This window comes from Ovis aries, chromosome 25 (genome assembly GCF_016772045.2).
Source record: "Ovis aries strain OAR_USU_Benz2616 breed Rambouillet chromosome 25, ARS-UI_Ramb_v3.0, whole genome shotgun sequence".
Lineage (NCBI taxonomy): Eukaryota > Metazoa > Chordata > Mammalia > Artiodactyla > Bovidae > Ovis > Ovis aries.
In genome coordinates, this window is record NC_056078.1 from 4,356,107 (window position 1) to 4,372,555 (window position 16,449).

Sequence of the window (16,449 nt, forward strand, 5' to 3'; positions counted from 1 at the left end):
ATAGGACACTGTGTGTCCAGTACACGACATGAAAGAGGTGAAAGAAACCGGGAGGCAGCCCCCCAGGGACCTCCTGATCTCCTCCCCGATGAACCCTCTCCCCAAAGTCTGCAACCCCAGCCTTAGTTCTCCACTCTTGGATGGTGTCAAAGACCCGGTACTTTTGGTGAAGAGATGAGCCTGGGAGGGGCAAGCAAGAGAGAAGCACTGCATTTAGCATCACGTTGAAGGCTTTATTTGGCTAAAGACTAGTTAGCCCAGAGAAAACATGGTTTTCATGATTGTCAGAGTCTTTCAATGACATAACCTCTCTCCAGACATTTTCCCCGAAAATGTGCCACCTTGCTGCTGTTACCTATGGGACTGTTACCTATGGGACCATGGACAGGGGCATTAGCAGATGGAGCTTCTGTTTCCCTGTCTGTAATAACTATTGGACTATAGGACTTCAATGCTTATTTCTAGTTCTAAAATTCCATGAGTCCATGTGAAAGCATAAAGATATTGTCCATGTGCTAAAACTGGGTGGAAGAATGGCTTTTAAATGGCACCGGGACCTCTAACTTAATTAATTGGATTGAACTGGGATAAATGAGATCCTGGGAGAAAAAAGTGAGTTTCTGCTTACCCCAAGTGAAGTCCTCATTATAAAAACCATTAATGTTTTCTTTCCTTCAATATCCTTCTGGAACAATTGTGAGAAATAAAGGGTTCATTTCCATCAGTCAGAACTATGTTTATGACATTACTCATTTTTTATTTGGCATCTAAATTAAATGAATGCATTATCACCAGTAAATGTATTTGTTTTATGAGGTATATGACATACAGTGGCGTTAGCACTATAAAGCATGAAAAGCAAGGATGTTAGTGGCATTTTCTTAAGCTGGGAGACAGAGATGGTTAGGTGGGATTTCAGCGCACAGAGAGACCACCTGCCCAGGCTGGGAGCTCTGGTTGCTGTGAGGCTTGAGGCTGAGTTTGATAAGATTAGCAAGAGCTTCTGAATTTGTGGAAGAATGACCAACAGACTAATGTGAGGAAATCCAGCCTGAGAGCATAGGTTTCCCTTCCAGATACTAGAACTTAGGGGGAGCTCAGGGTCAGCAGGATGGATCTGATTTCTTAAGTCCCCACTTGCCATTCCAAGGACAGTGGACTTCCAGGCTGTCTCCAAAAGTCACTGTGCACTGAATATGAGATTATGGGGGCTTCACTTCTTTCCTGTTGAACAACCACTCTCTTGCCATCTATTATGTGCTATAAAGAAGAGTAAGAGAAGCTCAAGTTGAATAGGAAAGTGATCTGAGGGTGGGGTAAGGAGGTTAAAACTTCGATGCATGATAGAGGATGCTTGGGGCTGGTGCACTGGGATGACCCAGAGGGCTGGTACGGGGAGGGAGGTGGGAGGGGGGTTCAGGATGGGGAACACGTGTATATCCATGGCAGATTCATGTTGATGTATGGCAAAACCAATACTAACCAACCTCCAATTAAAATAAATAAATTTATATTTTTTAAAAAAGAGAAAAAATGTAAATCAAGACCAAAATGTAACAATGCCTCAAATCCAAGGTCAGTCATTAGGACATTATCATCTATGAAGATCAGGCACCAGTGAACATTTTTAGCAATGGAGTGCAGTTTTAGAGGTAGATAACCAGAAATGCCAGGTTGCTGGGTCATCAGCTTCCATCCGCCACAGATCCTCTCCTTCTCTGTTCCTGGAGCAGAAGAAGGCTGGGAGTGGGGAAGTGTAGGCCTGCAATTGATTGCAAAGGCATGAAACCCTAACAATGGCAGGAAGGGCTGTAGGACAGAGGAGCTGCTGCTGCTTCTGGGTCTGTGTGATTGTTCGTGTAGATCCGAGGTGACGGATTAGGCAGCCTGTCTGGTTTACATCCAGCTTTGAAGGTGTGCACCGCTCAGGCAGCTGCACATACCAGAGATCAATTTCAGTAAATCTGAAAAATAAACATCAGCAAGAGAAATCATAAACCGAGCTGTATCCCTCCAGGGTAGCTGGGGCAGTGGGTGGGAAATCTCCTGGGTTCGTGTTTGAGGTCATTTGGATAAGGCCCCTCCCTTATCCTCATGCAAATCCATCAATCCCTGTCAATGCAGGGGGCCAGGGAGGGGGCCTTGGATGCTCACATGACTGATATGGTAAGTTCCTGGGCATCACCAACTCGATGGACGTGAGTTTGGGTGAACTCCGGGAGTTGGTGATGGACAGGGAGGCCTGGCATGCTGCGACTCATGGGGTTGCAAAGAGTTGGACATGACTGAGCGAGTGAACTGAACTGAACTGAACTGAACTGGGTGGGGAAGTGGAAACCATCTCTTGGGGGAGAGAAGAAAAGAGAAGAGATACAGGGACCATCAAAAAACCCGGCTTCCCTTAGATACAAAGGAGACAGTATTTTCCTTCTGGTTCCCAGGGCCTTTGCTGTTGCTGCTGCTATCATTGTTTTTCTGACTCAGCTACTTTGCAAATGTCACCTCTAAGATTTAATCTTTTAAGCATAAAAAAGTCTGATGATGTGTGGTAGAGAGAGACAGCCCTCCTACGGAGGGAGAGAAGGCATTCATGGTGCATGGAGTCCCCTGTGCCAGTGGCACCAGGATGAAAGGGCCAGGGGTGGCACCACCCAAGTGACCCTGATGGAGAAAATCTGTGTCCAGGACTATTACCCCAACAGTGAGATGGTACTCCTTGCTCAGAGTAGCATTTCATCAAGACTGAAATATTTCTGCGAAACATTTTGTTCTTGTGGAAGCAAGAACTTATGTCTAGTGTCAGCCACCAGAGTCCAGTTCTGAGAACCGGAAAGATAAGGCACTTTACAGAGGAGGAAACTGAGCTCCTGACTTTTCCTGGGGCTGCCTCCAGTTAGCAATCTGTGAATTCAGGGTGAGACCCCCAGCCTGACTGCCATCTTCACACAACTGAAGGACCCACGAAGTCTTAGCTTCCTTATGCAGGAAGAAAATGATTGCAAAAACATCTCACCTTGAACTTGGCATTGAGTTTTTGCAAGAACTTACCTTTTTTTTCCCTTTGTAACCCTCTCCAAGGGCAAAGGAGAGCAGTGGATTGATAAAAAGTAAGACAAGGAGTATTGAGAGACCAAGGAAGAAAGAAGAAACACCAGGGAAAATGGCACCAGACTGGCTTTCTTTGAGTTCCACGGCTTTGGAACTCAAAGTCACAGTTCAACAACTGTGGAAAACAGTACAGCTGCTCCTCAAAAAGTTAGGCTTAGTGTTACCAATGATCCAGGAATTCCTCTTCTGCATATAGTCAGAAAATAATAGAAAGCAGGGAGTCTAACTTACATTCCACATCCATGATCAAAGCAGCATTATTCACAATAGCCAAAAGGTGGAGGCAACTCCATCAGCAGGTGAATGGATACACACACACACACACACACACACACACACACACACACACACACATGTATGTATATAAGAAAAGAAAGAGAAGTCACTTAGTCATGTCTGACTCATTGCAACCCCATGGACTGTAGCCTACCAGGCTCCTATGTCCATGGGATTCTCCAGGCAAGAATACTGGAGTGGGTTGCCATTTCCTCCTCCAGGGGGAATCTTCCCGACCCAGGGGTCGAACCCAGGTCTCCCGGATTACAGACGGACGCTTTACCATCTGAGCCACCAGGAGGATTCATGTATGTATATATATTCATGTATATACGTATAGACACACAATGAGCTATTTACTTAGCCTTCAGAAAGAAATAAATTCTGGCACGTGGATCTAAACTGAAGACATTATGCCAAGTTAAATAAGCCAGACGAAAGGGCAAACTCTATGATTCCACTTATATGAAAGTCTTAGCATAAGCTCATCATTTATGAGACAGAAAGTAGAATGGTGGGTACCAGGGATGGGGGGAGGGGGAGGAGAGTTAAGATTCAAAAGCGGACAGAGTTTCAGTTTGGGAGGAACAGAAGGTTATGGAGATGGAAGGTGGGGATGGTTGCACAAAAATATGAATGCATTTAATACCACTGAATCTCATACTCGTGTGTGTGTATGCTCAGCTTTGTCTGACTCTTTGCAACCGCATGAGCTATAGCCCACCAGGTTCCTCTGTCCATGAGATTCTCCAGGCAAGAATACTGGAGTGGGTTGCCATTTCTTACTCCAGGGGATCTTCCCGACCCAGGGATCAAACCCTCATCTCTTGCATCTCCTGCATTGGCAGGCGGATTCTTCACTCCCTGGGAAGCCCTTGAATCTTAAACTTAAAAATGGTTAAATTGTAGATTTCATGTTAGGTATTTCTTGCTACAGTAAAGAAAAAGATGTCAAAAATTGCTGGGCCGTGGACTAAGATCAAATCAGTGTAGTTCTGGGGAGGATCAATTATTCCAGCACAGGGATCTCAGGATGCTTGCTGCCAGACCCTGCTGGATGATAACTGTGCCCGCCCCAGGAGACTGGTGATGGGGGTATGCATGTGAGGCACACTGGCTGGGGCACATGCAGTACTTGATAAAATCAGCTTCTATTATTGTTCTGGGGGTTGTGTTATTGTTATTATTTTTCCTCAAAAGGTGAACTACATGAGGTCCTTTATATTTAGACTCCTATTTTTAAAGTACATTGTTTTTTTAAATTAAAAAAATACATGGTTGTTAGAGAAAATTTTGAAAATATAGACTGGCAAAAAGAATAAAACCCAAATCACCCACATCCTATCAACTGACCAGGGATCATATTTTGGTTTAAAAAATATGATTATACAGTATGTATTGTTTGTAATTTGTCTTTTTCACTTCATTCATTCATGCACAATTATTTATTGAGCAGTTTCTATGTTTTGGGTTTTCTAAACAGAAAGAGGAACACGTACAGTGGCCTTGGTGCAGGCATTATATTGTGGATCTTTTAATATTTCTATGCATTGGGAAGCTTTTCTGTTTAATCCATTAGTATCACACTGTACCCCCCCTGCATGGACAAAGCATCATTTATTTAATAGTCTCTTATTTGGGGACATCTAATGGACAGGGAGGCCTGGCGTGCTGCGATTCATGGGGTTGCGAAGAGCCGGACACGACTGAGTGACTGAACTGAACTGAACTGAAGTTGCTCTCAGATCTTTCTTTGCACAAACAGTGTAACGATGAAATTCTTATTTACAAATCCTTGGTCACGTCCGTTTTTCACTATTGTTTACTAGCGCCTATCAGATGGTCAGAGGTCCCTAGTATTTGTTGAATAATTTTAAAAAGCGATGGTTTCAAGCTTAGCGTAATACCAGTAGTGAGATTGTAAGCTCAAATGAAAGTTAATCTCTAGTACCTTGAAGCTTAGCTCTGCTCTAAAATCTTTATAAAGATTAACTCACTGAATCATCCCCACAACCCTCTGAACTAGATACTATGAGAATACTTACTGTATGGGGGAGAAAACAGGCAGAGTAATCCAGTAACTGGCTCAAGGGCACATAGCTCGAGGTCACCCTTCCAAAACATTAAAGGCAACAGATTTACCAAATATTTGCCGCATGTACAGAGCTTGCTAACCATCCAGCCTGCTCCATCGATTTTCTTCTCTACCTGTCACTCAGTCACTAAGCTCTTGCTATATTAAAGCTTCTCATTATGGCAGCTGGCTTCCAGCATTTTCAAAAAGATCTCTGACAGCAGCGCTCATTGGCTAATATTACTATAGACCTCCATCCTTAGTGGTTTAGCACAGAAGAATTTTACTCCTTGTCCATGAAGAACAAAATGGCAGCAGGTTGGTGAGCGGGCGCTTGTTGCACTCAGGCTGTTTCTGTCTGGTGGCTTCCTAGGACCTCCGGGTCCTCTCCTGGGTCCTCTGCCTCTGGTCAGCAGCCAGGCAGAAAGCAGCAAACAGTCTCACCTGCCTGGCATCCATGGGCAGGCCTGGAAGGCGTGGGCTTCACTGCTGCCCACGTTCCTTTGGCCAACATTTCATTGTATGGCCACACCTCTTTTCAAAGGCGGCTGGGAAATGTAGTCCAGCTGAAACCCAGAAGAAAGGGAAACTGGTTTGGCAAACAGCTGGCTAGTCCCCATACCATGGGACCAGTATGATCTGCAGGAACTCTCCCCAGGGGACTTAACACCCCGCGAGCAATACACAACCCATAGACAGTGGAGTCATACTTCACTCAAGTCTTCCCAGACACTGAATACCATTTAAAGTTAAGTCTTTGACAGGCTAAAGAGGCATTTCAAATGTTCTAGTTTGCATTTTCTTGGACCTCTTTTTTTTTTTTTCCTTGGACCTCTTTATGAAGCTGAACATGCTTTCATCTGTTTACTGGTCAATTTTACGTCTCAGTTTATGAGTTGACTTCTTCTGTTTGACATTTCCTTTTTCTTTAGAAATTCCTGTCTTATTAATTTATTTATAAGAGAATTTGTATGTTAAAGATATTAAACTTTGTCTCCAAAAATAGCTCAAAAGTTTTCTTCCAGTTTGCCATTTTTTTTCACTTAAATATTTAATGCTTTTGGAATTTCTTTTGGCATAGGATATGAAGTAGGGAATCTAATTTTTTATCTAAATGCTTGACTCTTTCTCTCCTGAATCTTCAGATCACTTAGAGAATAATCTATCTTGCCCCCCGAAAGATTAATTGCTAGATGTGTCGCCTTCATCAAGGAGAATCGGGTGACATGAGGAGCTTGGCTCAGTTAGCCACTGAGGCTGAAATACTGCTCTGAAAATAGCCCTCAAAACCACTGGCTGGCCTTGTCATTTGGATTTCAAATAATAAGAAATTACTAAAAAAAAAAAAAAAAGAAGAAGAAATTACTATACAACATCTGCAATTCTAATAAGTGATGCCCATTCCAAAACAACCAGCCTGGAATGGCTTAAAGGGGAAACCCAGGACACACCCGTCACTTGCAGTCTCGGTTCTGATCTGGACTCCTGGGTCCTTTCTCAAGCCTGAAGTCTTCTGCTTGGAGGCTCCAATTACTGACCTATGGCCCAGGTTTGCCCTTGAATCACAAGTTTTGGTTTGCTTGAGTGCCGATCTTCTCATCAGAACCTTGGCTCCCCTTGACAATAATTCTGGTTTTCCCCTTTTTGCCAGTCTTCCTGATTTAGCTTGTCCCCAAGATGCTCCTGCTGTGGCCAGATGGCTCTCTTACTCAGCTCTTCTGATCGCACACAAGGAGCTCAGTGACATTTGCCATGACCAATTTCTCTACTTCCTAGACTGTTAGAACCTCCAGGTTACAGGCGCATACACTGTTAGAGCTGTGAAGTGTTTTGGAGGCCCAAAGGGGTGCTATCCCCTCATTTGCCAAATGAGGAAACTGAAATGACATTGTCCAGGGTCACAGAGCTACTTAATGGTAGAGCTGGGATTCCGACCTGGGACTCTGGTCCCTTAATTCAGTTTTCTTTCTGAGTCTCTGTCATAGTCCATATTCTGAACTGTCTTTTTGGTTCAAGAACTTAGCTGATCCAGCAGGCGATGCTGTACAAACGTCTAAGTGCCACTGTTATGACCCAGCGCTCCTACTTCGTTAGACTCACCCATCGCATAAAGAAACCAGCACACATTAGGGTACAATCAATACATATGCCTAAAAAAGGAAACATCAGTGGCGTTGCTAGGATTCTCCACTGGTATTACATCTTAGGTATTTTAGATTGAGGAGAGACTGTTGGGAAGAAAGGGTCAAATTCAATGCCTATGAAATATAGATGAGGGAATTTATAAATTAATTATATGCCCTCCACTGTGATCCATGTTGAATAACATTAACATCTTAACTCTCTCCTTACAAATAAAGGCACCAATTCGACAGTTTATGAACAAAAATCTGATTAACTTTCCTACTCTCATATTCAGAATACCACAGTAGAAGCCTCGGGTGATCTTTTTGGATGCTTGAGTGATAAGGGGAAGCATCTCTCCTCCTGCTCTGTGGATTATGGAACCCCAGGCTTGCTCCTTGTGTTGCTTTCAGGGGGTAAGTTAGAGCTGGCTATTGGTGATCTTTCTCTGGTGTAGCCACAGGCTCAGGTGCAGAGTAAGTTAACATCCCTCTACATCATTTCGTGTGGCTATGCGTCTCTTCCCTGGGTGGACCTCTGCTTCTACTACTTCCCTTGTAACTTTGAGCATCTCAGCTGATGAATATTGTGATCAGACTTTCCAAATCTTGAATCAGGGTATATAAAAGAAAAGCTTCCTGAGTTTCGTACCACTGGCATAAGGAATGGGCTGTTAGAAGCTGTGAGGACCAATATAGGGGCCTATGTCAGTGGACAAGAAAGAGCTGGAAGATGTTTGAGGAGATGGCTGACCCCACCAAGGATGACCTTCTGTGATACTGAATGAGAAATAGCATGGGGGGAAGTTTTTTGCTTAATTTAATGGCAAGAGATCATCTTTCAAGGGCCTAAAAGACCCCTAGTCCATGATATGATAATTAAGAATCAGCCATTTCTCTCCCTTCCCCTACTGACTGCCGCAGGGTCTCATAGTATTTTCTGTGAATTAAACATCTTAATTCTATGTTAAGAGTGTTCCTAAAACATTTTCTTATACAGCACTTACTGCTGGCCCAGAAATCACAGATGTAAGTGCTTCATATTTTTAAGACTGGAAGCTCTTGGACTTGCTCATTAAACCAGCAATAGCACAAAGTAACAGTCAGTGACCTACAAAACCAGCAAGCCCAGATAATAAATAACAGGGCTAAAAGGCCTGTTCAGGAAGCTGGGCAGGAAATTGCCGTCAAATCTATAAGGTTATGGTCCTCCCTCATCCCAGCCAAGCTGAACCAGCAACATTTCCATCTGAAATGGTCCGCTCAGGGCTCCCTAGTCCCACGCAAAATCAGGAAAAAAAAGAAAGAAAAATAATTTGCAGGAAAGGAATTGCTATAACAAAAAGACTCAGTTTGTTGAATCTTTCTCAGAAATAGGAGCTCCTATTTTTAAAAAATAATTACCCACCATGGGCAGAAATACTGATATGTTTGCATAGTTGAGTCTCCAAGGAACATCCTTTCTATAGAAGTTCCAGGGGCAACTATACTGGCTTTTCGTAGGATCTAAACTGGTCATGGCTGCAGACCAGGGTGAAATCCAAAAAGATGCAAGACTTTGGGGAGAAAATTACCCTTGGTTTAAGTATATGTCCCTAATACATATTGCATATGCCCACACATGCATGCATATGTGTACCATAAGGGGCTTCCCACGTGGTCCAGTCGTAAAGAAGCTGCCTGCCCGTGCAGGAACAGCAAGAGATGTGGGATGGATCCCTGGGTCGGGAAGCCCCCTGGAGTATGAAATGGCAACCCACTCCAGGATTCTTGCCTGGAAAATTCCATGGACAGAGGAACCTGATGGACTGCAGTCCATGGGGTCATAAAGAGTCCACGTGCATTACTGAGCACACAGACCCACGGTATGTAACTGTGAGTTTGAGTAGACTGTACTATAAATAGCAGCCTAAAGATTCTAAATTTAGGGGTGATGAATCATTTTATAAAGGGCCCTTATGTTTAAATAGGTGTCTTTATAGGCTTTCTTTAAATAGCAGAATTCTTTCCCTTAGTGCATTTTAAAGTGGTGCACGTTAATATTTACATATGACTTGTCAAGACCACATATGTTTCAGAGAATTTTTTCATCAGTACATAAGCTCCCGTGTATGTATAGATTTTACACTAACACCTAATGATGTTTTAGAAAAATTAATTTCATAAGTGATAGCCAAATAAGTGAATTATATAACACAATTTTTGTGATGACATGCAGAGAGTCACACACATGAGATTATGTCACTGCCGCTTCTTTGTCTGAAGATCGGCTGTGAGATCACTGACCTCCTACGTAGGACTTAACAGGCATATTCAGCAGGCCTCCCTGTGTCGCTAATGTAGGTACATGTGGCCCCTGACTCAGAAACCACAGTCCTGCTCCTGGGTCCCTCATGAGTAACTTCTGTCCTCCAAGTAGGACCAACTCTGGTCCTGGGCACCTGTCTCCAGTGGGAATTAAGAGACAACTCTCACACTCTCTGTCCCTAACCCTCTCCATGACCTCACCCTAGAGCCTGAATCAGCACCAGGAGTTATTTCTCTGAACTAAAACTTTATCAGTTAGGAAACTGCCAGATGGTCCAGTGGCTGGGAATCCTGGCTCCCAGTGCAGGTTGCCAGGTTTGATCCCTGGTCGGGGAACTAGGATCCTACGTGCAACACGACCAGAAATAAATAAAGGAAGAAAAATAAGCTCAGATTTTTGCACTTTCCCTTCAGAAAAGTGCTATATTCACTGGCTTCCTTTAATTAAAAAAAATTTTTGTATCAATTAAAGGATCTTCCTGGGCTTCCCAGGTGGCACTAGTGGTATAAAACCTGCCTGCCAGTGCAGAAGATATAAGAGATCTCTGGGTCGGGACGATCCCCCGGAGGAGGGCATGGCAACTCACTCCAGTACTCTTGCTTGGAGAATCCCATGGACAGAGGAGCCTGGCGGGCTACAGTCCATGGGGTCACAAAGAGCTGGACATGACTGAAGTGAGAGCATGCACTCTGGCAAAGGGCTTTCCTAACACTGGCACACCGACCCACTCAGTATTTAGCATAACTTTCTTTGTCACCCCATAGCAAGTGAGGTCCTAAGATTGGGGAAAGGCCCAGTTTGGAGTGCCAGACAGGAGCGTGAAGACAGCACTGAGGCCATCACTGGAGGGGGGGACATGGTCAGAGCAACCACATGCCCGCACGTGGGGGAGGATGGGAAGAGGTAGGGGAGGTGACAGGAGCTCTGTACGGCCCTGCCGTCCAGGACGTGGAGGTGGCCGTGACAACAATGAGTCAGCAGAGGGGGATTCCTTTCCTGGCTTTCCCATGGGAGTGCATGGGCCCTTCTGGTATATTCTCCCCATGCCATGTCCTGTGGACGGTATCGATACAGAGATGCCGAAAATGCCAATAGGCCCAGTTAGCAGCCTTTTCTTCACCAGCTTGGCCTTTGAGGGTGTGGGGGCAGGAGACATTAAACTACTTTTTAAAAGACAACTTGATTCAAATAAATGTAATGGTTGTTTCGCCTACTGAACTTTTAGGTGATCCTGAATGTGGTGTTGGGGTTTCCCCAGTGGCTTAGTGGTAAAGAATCCACCTGCCAATGCAGGAAACATGGGTTCAACCCTGGGTCAGGAAGATCCCCTGGAGGAGGAAATGGCAACCCACTGCAGTTTGCTTGCCTGGGAAATGCCATAGGCAGACGAGACTGGAGGGCTACAGCCTGCTGCTGCTGCTGCTGCTACTAAGTTGCTGCAGTCGTGTCCGACTCTGTGCGACCCCATAGACGGCAGCCCACCAGGCTCCCCCGTCCCCAGGATTCTCCAGGCAAGAACACTGGAGTGGGTTGCCATTTCCTTCTCCAATGCATGAAAGTAAAGTCACTCAGTCGTGCCCGACTCAGCGACCCCATGGACTGTAGCCCACCAGGCTCCTCCATCCATGGGATTTTCCAGGCAAGAGTACTGGAGTGGGGTGCCATTTCCTTCTCCCATGCATGAAAGTGAAAAATGAAAGTGAAGTCACTCAGTCGTGCCCGACTCAGCGACCCCATGGACTGTAGCCCACCAGGCTCCTCCATCCATGGGATTTTCCAGGCAAGAGTACTGGAGTGGGGTGCCACTGGAGGGTAAAGAGTCAGGCACAGCTGAGCATACACACACAATGTGGTATTGTAGTTTCCCTGGTAATTCCCACCAGGTTCTCCAAACAGGATCACTGTTCCTTTGGACTACGTCATTTTAATGTTTCCACCCAGAATTTTGGACATTTTCTTTCAGAACCTCCTCTAACTTTACTTATTTAGAATAACAATAATGATGACAAAGCCATTTTTAACCGCTGTTTAAATTGATCCAGTAGATACTAATCAATTTCCCATAATCCCCAAGAAACACATTTACTCCTATGCTCCTGTGTGGTCCTTTAATGTTCCAAGGATCTAATATCTGCTTCTGCCAGTAGTTATTTTCAAAAAGATTCTATTGCCCCATCATTGTCTGTATTTTCCTTTTTATTTCTGTTGCTAAAGACAGTTTTGAAGAATGAGTTCAATATCTTGGCCATTTCAGACCCATCATTAATTTCATGCCCAGCCTGATTTATTAGCAGACCTATTCTCACTTCAGTATCTCTTTTCCCTGATGCATTAGTAAAAAACCCTCCTATGCCTTTAACCCTTTTTACTAGCATTATCTTTACAACCTTCCCGCCAGTCACACATGATATGATTCTGTTCATCTTTCTTTTCTCTCCCTCTAATTCTCGGCATGGCTTTTCCTGACCAGGAAATCTGTACAGAATTGTTCTTCAAATCACAACAGGGCCTTTCAGTGTTCTTTATTTTTTTCTCTCCTTAGTGGAGTTGTGGTTTTCTGATATTAATTACTCCAATAGACAGTTTGGTCTTCTATGACAGGCGGGGGTTGCTTTCTTTGCTTGTTTGCAAGGTGCTGTGTACATGCTTCTGATCGGTGTCTGTTGTTAGAGAGCTGAGCCTGAGAGTCTGCCCTCTGCCCGAGCAGCCAGCCCTGTTCTGTCATTACAGATCCTCTGCCTTCCAACTCTGAGACAGACAAGACCCAGGCAGTATGGGCACTTGTCTGCCCGTTATGAGGATCCAGTTTCACCTCAGGTATCCCTAAGGCAAAGCTGAGACAAGGGTAGACAGATTCCACTACCGGCCTTCCCCCTTTCCTCTTGGAGCATTTCTAGCTCACAGGGGTTCAGCATCTTGGTTTGGTCCCAGAGCGCCTTACGACCTTCCACAAGCACATCATGACCAGGTCTGCTCTCCCAGGAATGCATACCTTCAGGGACTGTCCCTGTTTTGCTCCGCACTGCTTGGAGGCAGCAGATGGAGCTGGGCTCAGCTGCTTCTCAAGAGATTGACAAGTCCCCAGTGATGCTGTCTAATGGCTCTGCTTCTTAGAGGACTCACACTGTCCTGAGCCCCTTTCCTTCTCCAGAATAGCTGTGCACACATAGTGGCCTCTTCATTTACTTAAATAAGTTTAAAGAAATAAATCGAGCATCAGCAACAGGCCAGATTGGCTGGAGGAGCAGAGAGGGAAGTAATTATTCCTGTGGACACATGCTGAGAACCCCAGTCCCATCACCTGACTCAGTCCTCACACAGCTCAGACACGAAGAGGCACTCTTCAGGTTTGCCGAGATGGATCAGCTGGCAAAGAGTAGCTAAGCCGTTGCTTAGCACTCAGGAATGTGTGCGTCCAAGGTTTGGGATGTGCTTTCCTTTGGCATGCTTTGGTGTGATGTCACCACCGGAAGGAGATGGGTCTGGCTGGTGTGGGCAGGACTGGGTCCCCACCAACAAGCCCACTCTGACCAGAGTCATTTAGTACTAACTCCACCTAAAGGGATCGACGCCTGGAAGGGGAGATCAGAACTGATGTGTAGGTGGCCTTCCAATCACAGACGTTAAGTTAGCAGCCCAAGATCTTTGCATGAAAGGTGGGGAACTTTGGTATCACTTGCAAGGAAGTGAGCTGTGGAGCTAGTGACTCTAGAAGGGGTAGGAGCCTGGCACCGCAAGCCTCCTGGGGCCGCACTGCGCACGTGCTGACTGGGATCCTCTGGAGAATTTAGAGAGGTGGGGCCCATCGCCCCGTCCTCCTCCAGCTAACGAAGCCTAGGTTCAGAGAGGCTGACTTTCTTGCAAAGCCATGCAACTAGTAAGGGGCTGGGCCTGGACTTGGGCCAGACGAGTTGAGATGGGGCTTCCCATTTAGATGAGTGGCTCAGAGGTGAAGAATCTGCCTGCGATGCAGGAGCCGCAGGAGACGCGAACTTGATCCCTGGGTGGGAAAGAACCCCTCAAGGAGGGCATGGCAACCCACTCCAGTGTTCTTACCTGGAGAATCCCATGGACAGAGGAGCCTGGCAGACTGCAGTCTATAGGACCTCACAGACTCAGACACAACTGAAGCTCTTAAGCATGCATGCGTGCTTTGAATGGGTGAGTATTTTCTCCCTGCTGTAGTTATTAAAGTGCCAGGATTCGATTCTGAATTCACCCTGAGAAACACGTGGACCACGTAGTTGCCTGAGAACTGCAGGAAAGAAGCGGAAACTTGGGATGGGGGTGAGGCTAGGAGAGCAAGAGATGGAGGTGCTCATTGGAACAGGAGGGTCCCCGTCAAGTAGACAGAGCAGAGATGTGCCCCTGGGTAGCACACAAGGGCACAAAACTATCTCTGGAATAAACCTGGCTGATCCTGGCCCCCACATCCGCCTCACCTAACTATGTTGGGCATGAACTCCGACAGAGTAGGTTAAGCTGGAGTGGACACGGCAAATAAACAAGCTAATAAAACAGCAATGAGAAAACATGAAAAATCCAAGAAAGGGTAAGAAGGAAGGAAGTACCTCGCTCACCCAGACAGACTCCCATCCTCTGCGGGTGCACCATGTCCATGAGCTCTCATGGCAGCTAAAAACCGTCAGTCAGTTTGAATTTGGTGAACAAACAAAGCGTACTTTGGTGCTAGTATTAAGAATGCATTCCGTTATTTAAATTTTAAACTCTTGTTTATACCCCCTAAGAAGCTACTTCCTTTGAGAAGTTACTGAAAAGAGGAGAATGAACAGAAAACAGTCAGACATATTTTACCAGAAATCTAGCTTTTTATTTTTTAAAGCATCAATTCCTCAGCTAGTAGAAACAAATGATAAAAGGAATTGGTTTTTCTCTAGTCATTAATAGAAAATCAGTTTCTCCTTGGCCCTACTAAATTTTTATCGAACAAATATTTAAAGTGCATTATCTTGAAGGTGTGCCAAGTTACAAGCCTGCCTAGGGTGCCCACATGCCTGTCTGGCCCTAGTTTCAGATAGGACCTGGAGCCAGCACTGCAAATCTGGCTGGGAGGATAGAGGGAAGGTCAGAAAAGGTCAGCACTGGACCAAGCTGGAGGCCAGGCAACAGCCAAATCTATTCTAAAGGCTTGGAAGGCCAAGATGGAGTCTCATTCATAGCCTCTGTCACTTTTCCAGGACAGATCTGAGTGTTCCCAGATAGCCCTGCCCTGGGCTAATGGAACCATGTCCTCTGCGACACTGAGTCTCCAAGAAGGGAGGGGCACCCAGCGGAGGTGGGCATGGCAGATAAGGACATGCAGGTCTCCTTAGCCAAATGAATATCTGCGTGGGTGGCAGATTTGCTAGCTGAGCGGGTGACAAGGAGAAGGGGGCCGAGGGCACAGGGCAGAGAGGAGGGGCAGGCAGTGCTCCCACAGATGGGTATGGCACAAGTATGCGGGCCTCTCGGGCCCCAAGGCTGCACAAGGTGGCACCTGCCTGACAACTAAGGGCTGTGGATCTTTTCCCCAGTCCCTCCTCCTTCCTGAACATATTCTACAGCAGAGACACTCAGAAGACAGGGGAGGAAGGTGAGAAGCCTGGTTCCCTCCCCATTCCAGTCCCACAGCTGGAGAGTGGTGGTGGGCAGGACAGGAGGAAGGAATTCATCATTAAACTACATGTGAAATTGACATGTGGAGCGAGACTGCATTGTCTGGGTCCCTGAAAGTGCCTGGAAAGCTATGGAATCTGCACCAAATGTCATTAGGTGATGGAAAAGGGTGTAGTTGCAGGAAGCGACTAATTAAAAAAACATACAAATCACTTCCCATTTGAATTCATACTGGATTCAGACAGTTCAATACATCAGTCACAAAGGGTCACAAAGGGTCTGGCGCTCAGGGGTAGAGCTTTGCCGGTTTGGATAGACTTAAAGGTAAAGCGGGGAGGGCTGGGACCCTATAGCGGCGAACACAAAGCCAGAAACCAGAGGGCAGTCCCGTGGGCTAGACAGCCAGAGGGGACAGAGATGGGGGAGGCAAGACTGTGTGTGGAGAGGGGGCAGCCATGGGGACAAAGACGTGCCAAACATACAAGGCACACGTGAGTGAAAACCGGCAGGCACGTAGGGCAGCCAGGTGAAGGACCTACATTCAGAAATAACTTCTCTGCATGGGCCTTCGTGCCTGAATTGCTTCTTAAACCCCTAGAACCCAGCCCCCACATGTATCGGGATTCACTTTTGTGCCGCAGCCTTTCAACTTTGGTAAATGATAGCAAGGTCTAGTTCTTAGCAGTCACAATAGCAGCTCTTGATTATTGTGTGATTACCCTTGAACTTTCATGCCGACGGTAAGAGCCAGGTATGACTATTATCATCCCCAGCTCACTGAAGAAGACTCTGTAGCACAGAGAGTGTGGCAGACAGGGAACCGTCCACACCAGCCTGTCCTCCCCTTCCGTCATCGCCTTTCAGTGGCTGCTGAGATTTGGCTGCCCAGCTAAGGATATTTCCCAACTCTCCTTGCAACAAAATGCACTTCTTCATTTTCTCCC